Source organism: Mus caroli, chromosome 9, assembly GCF_900094665.2.
Source record: "Mus caroli chromosome 9, CAROLI_EIJ_v1.1, whole genome shotgun sequence".
NCBI lineage: Eukaryota > Metazoa > Chordata > Mammalia > Rodentia > Muridae > Mus > Mus caroli.
Window position 1 is genome coordinate 88,673,666 of NC_034578.1, and position 5,249 is coordinate 88,678,914.

Sequence of the window (5,249 nt, forward strand, 5' to 3'; positions counted from 1 at the left end):
AGTGGAAGGATGAGATGAGTTCTTTCCAATGTGACCGTCGTAAGAAATTACCATAGCCACTCCGACTCAGACTCCTCAGATGTCAGCTGAACACTGTGACTCTCAAAACTATTTTTGTAGGATAGACCCAGGACAGNTTTGGCAGTGGTCTAGCTTTACAAGCCTCTGTTTAATAGCTCATGATCCATGGAAGGGAACACTTACATCAACTGCATAGGTTCAGTGTTCAAGGATCTAAATAGAGTTTTTGGAAGACCCACTGAAGCTGCTAAAGATGAAACCCGTAACTAGGTAGAGTTGAACCACACATTTCCAACACTTCTTGCATTTAGCAGAGCTATATAGCCTTAGACTGAGAGCATAAGGCAACAGAGTGTCTTGTTGGTTGTGATCTAGAGTGAGGTCTTCAGCTTTTTGTGACCTCAACTTTCTCATCTCCACAATGGGAAGCTTGCCTTTATCTCATATAAAGGAAACCTTTGTGTGTTTGTCCTCCTTACAATCTAACAGTTAGAAATTGTTAGCACCTTCCTTTTTTAAAATTATTGGATATTTTCTTTATTTACATTTCAAATTTTGCCCCTTTCCTGGTTACCCCCCCCCTTGGAAGCCCCTCATCCTACTGCCCCTCCCCCTGCTTCTATGAGGGTGTTCCCCAACCAACCCATCCACTCCTGACTCAACCCACTCGAATTCCTCTACAGTGGGATATTGAGCCTTCACAGGACCAAGGGCCTCTCCTCCCATTGATGCTGATCCCATCCTCTGGTTAGCATGCCTCTTTGACTTACGTTCCAGTTATGTTCACTGTATTTCTTAATACATAGCAACCCAATTACAGTACACTGTTCTGTACAAAGGTGTACTTTATAAATAATGGCAGAGAATTGATTACTGAATGACAAATGGTGGTTAGAATAGGTGTGGCTTACCCCATAATTAAGCTTTTGTTCTAAATCAACTGAAGGTTAGAATGAATTCTGTTTCTCTTTCATTTGGAGGTATCTGAAATTCTTTGGAATGTTTTAAAACTCCTGCTCTTTTCTTTCTGTTGGTCATGAAATCATTCCTAAAGTTTTATTTAGTCTCCTCATTCATCGTCAGGCCTTTCCACAGAAAATGCCATTACTAAATTTACCAGGAAAGTCAGTACTATTGGAAAGTCAGGCAGAAGATACCCCTGACCTTGAGCCTTCCTACCTCTGAAATCACAGTGACTGTCTCACTATATTTAGGTCCTATAATTAACATGCCACATTAGATATGAGCCTTCTTCCTAGTAATTTGCTCATTTCTCCNTTCAGAAGGACAGTCTTTCCTGGTTCCTGCACTCTGTGGGAGCTTCGTAGTCACCTCACCTTGTTCCAGTCAGTTCTTTGGTTTTCAGCAGTTCTTTGTCTTTTGTTGTTGTTTGTTTGGTTTTTGGTTTTTTCTTTTCTTTTCTTTATTTTTATCTTTATTTTTTTTTATTTTTTTTCAAGACGGGGTTTCTCTGTGTAGCCCTGACTGTCCTGGAACTTACTCTGTAGACCAGGTTGGCCTCAAACTCAGAAATCTGCCTGGCTCTGCCTCCCAAGTGTTGGGATTAAAGGCATGTGCCACCACTGCCCAACAGCAATTCTTTGTTTTACTTGTTACATGACTGGGTATCCAAATTTAGAGCCCATTATGCCATGCAATACTAGAAATTTTTCTCATAGGTTTATACACACTAACGATTATTATCTCAACTTCTCTCACCTCAAGCTCTCCACACTTTTTTTTTGCCACATTCAATGGAAAAAGTGGCATCTCTCAATTTTCCAAATTGACAAATAATGATTATTTAATACATAACATTTTCCTGTAATACTGAAGGCAATATCCTCCATCACGGCCTATTAAACCTATTAAACTCCTTGCTCTCTTCACACTTTCCTCTGATTGGAACCCTGTTGTGGATAGCCCTGGGGCTAATTATATTTGATATTAATTCCGTTCTCTTGTGAATGGCTTTGAACAAGGAATGAGTAAGCACTCACAGGTGATTTCCTGTAAACCTGCTTCCCACCTTAATTTGTAAAATAAAGGAGAGCTGATGATTGGGCAGATAAAAGGGAAGGTGGAGCCCAAAGGTGGAGGGAAGAGGGAGAAGAAGAAGAAAATGGAAGAGGGAGAGGACTCAGAGAAGGAGGAAGAAGAAAAGCAGAGCAGAAGCATATGGCCTGGAGAAACTGCAAGTTCTAAGGGTTCTCATAGATGTGAAAGATGGTAGTGTAGCAGTAGATCTGCCCAATCTAGGCGTACAGCATGTATTCATATTAATTGAGTCGTGTTTTCATTGCGGGTGCATATTTGGGTTGGAGATTTACCGCAACAGATTCCTATGTCCTCTCTACCTTCCAGTTTCTATATGGAATATACTGCCTTATATTTCTTGCATAGAAACTCCTTGCTATATCTAGATCCTGTTTAGATGTCACTAATGCATGTTTTAAGTATGGAAGTTTGGGTCATTTTAAAAGTGATTGTCCTAAGAATAAAGGTGCTGAGAGTGGGCAAGCCGGCTGTGTTCCAGGAGTTTGTCCTCGGTGCAGGAAGGGCAACCATTGGGCTAGGGTGTGTAAATCCAAGTCAGACATTATGGGCTGTCCATTGCCGGGAAAGGAGAGGAGGGGCCAGCCTCAGGCCCCAAAATACCCACCGCAAGCAGTTTATGGGGCGTAGATCAGAACCTTTGTCTTGGCTTCATTATCTTTTCTCGCAGTCTAAGTCTCTTTCAGCCCCCGCCTGCCTTCCAGAAACACCCAGTTCATGTAAGCCGTGGGTCAGTTTACAACATGTCACCACTACAGAGATATAGATTACGAAACATGAAGTGGTTCCCCAAGGTTATCTCTGTTGATTTATATTGNGATAAGGCTCTTGGCTGCTCTAAGTTACTCCAGAAAACTGGTTTTTCAGGCTGGCCCTGGCCTTGAGAGACCCCATTGTATAAATATGTTTGATTCTACCTTGAGGATGTAAGATGACTCTGCCATTGAGTAGACACATGAACAATATCAACTGTCTTGTACCAGCTATGCTACACACTGATAAATAAATGCCTTATTCCCAAGAGTAGAAAGAATTCCAACCTAAAGTATTTAAGTGAACAGAAATAATAGAAGCACGATGGTATATCCAAAGCATAGCATAGTCACCAGGTTCAAGAACTTACCATACACATCAGACCAAGGAAAGGGGATCGCTTTCTCACTTGGACTCCAGTAAAAAGTAAACACCCAATTCTGTGATAATGATCTAAAACCATCTGTCTCTATGGATCTATTATCTAANCATCAAGTGTGTGTGAAACACACACAGGAAACAGAGATCTCCAGATTATCCTGGGTGTATCAGTTTGGTGCAAGTCCCAGTTAGTCTCCCCTCCTGGGGGAGGGGGGGCGTGCCTCAGTTTGGCCCAGTTCCAAGAGTTCCAAGTGTTGATGCTGCCTTCTCAACAGCCATCTGCCTATACTTCTGTTCTTCTGTCTAGGCTTGTTATCCATCCATCCATCCATCCATCCATCCATCCATCCATCCATCCATCCATCCATCCTCTTATTTCTTCATCTGGACCCATTATGGTGTCTTTCTTGCTGCACCAGGACTTCTCTTTACTGCTCTGCTCTCAAGCCCATGAGCTTCAGCAGCCTGATTTACAGCAGTAGCATTTCCCTGAAGCCCTGAAGCCTCATTGGTAGAGACCTTATTTACATTTCTATCAGCTTACTGCTGGAACCCCATGGAAACCCCTGGAAACCCTGCCTCAGCCTCTTCAGCTCTTTGCCTCCATTCCATAACCAACATTCATGTAGCTAGGCGGAAAGATTTATTGTGCCCTGAGATCTGGATTTAATAATTAAGATGCGAATAAAGCAACCTGTGTTTGTCTGTGCCAGGTTCCCAAGGAAAAGTGGGGTTATCTGTCAGATCATTGCCATTGTACCTGAGGTTTCTTGTGAGTTTATGGTTATTCGATTAATTCTGACATTATGGAAGGACAGCACATCTTTGTCCGTGTATCTCACATGCTGCCCTCATAGCAATCTGTCTATTCTACAAAGTCCAATTTTATCCCAGCAGTTACCTCTACTATATTGTCATTCTTGAAGATGGAGGTGTTACTTAGNCCTCATGTCTCCTTTCCTAATGTTTAATTCAATATTTGACGCAGGGTACAAGGGCTGCTTTCCAGTCTTCCGTATGGACCTGACACTATTATCTCACTACCTCATACGCTGCCTACCTNGTTCAAGTGGACTGAGCATACTGAACTCAGTATTCCCCATATTGTGGGCTATACTCAGAGTTGTATTTGGAGATGACTTTTATTAAGCCCCAGCCCTGACCAGAAACATTTATAAGTGGTTTCTAAGACTGTCTGTACTTTTTGTGACCCAGAAAACTCATGGGCTCATGGTTCTCATCATTTCTTGATCCTTGAACCTCAGCATTTGGAATGCTCTGAAATGAGAATTTTTAGCCATATGAGGCCATTATCAGAAACTCTTGTCATATGCTCTGAGGCCTCTCTTCATTTAGAGTGCTTCAGACCAGATTTGTACTGCTTGGCTGAGCAGACATTACTGAGTTCAATCCCATAGGTGAGTCCCAGTTCCCTGAAGCAATCTGGCTCTCTATATTCCTTGCCATAGAGACTTTTATTTATAGGAAGCCAGAGCCAAAGTCATACAAAGCAACATTTAACTACTTTATAACTCACATTTTTATCAATAATATTAAATTGTAGCATAAAACTAAAAAATAATCAGTTACTGAACTTATTAACTGGTCAATGTAATATTAATTTTCTATTATTTTGTTTACTGGTTTTGAGTTTTTGAGCAGATTTAGTGCTTATATGAAGCAACAAATATGGATTCTATTTTATCATAGTACAAACAGGCCTTGAAAATATCATGTTACTTCTTATTTAGCAGGACAGATTTGAACTTCAATTCCATTTTAAAAATTATTTATCTAATAACTAAAATACTCTGACCTTTCTTTTGTTTAAGCTGATGATTTTGTTGTCAGCCTGCATGACCTTTAATTTTCATGTTGGCTGAATGAAATATAAACATTCACTTCATTTTCATAAGCATAAGTCTGTTGTATTTCCAAACATCTAGTTCATTAGCATTTTTAAAACTTGAAACATATACTTCAGCTTTTGCACAAAAAGTACTTTGGACTACACACACACACATACACACACACACACA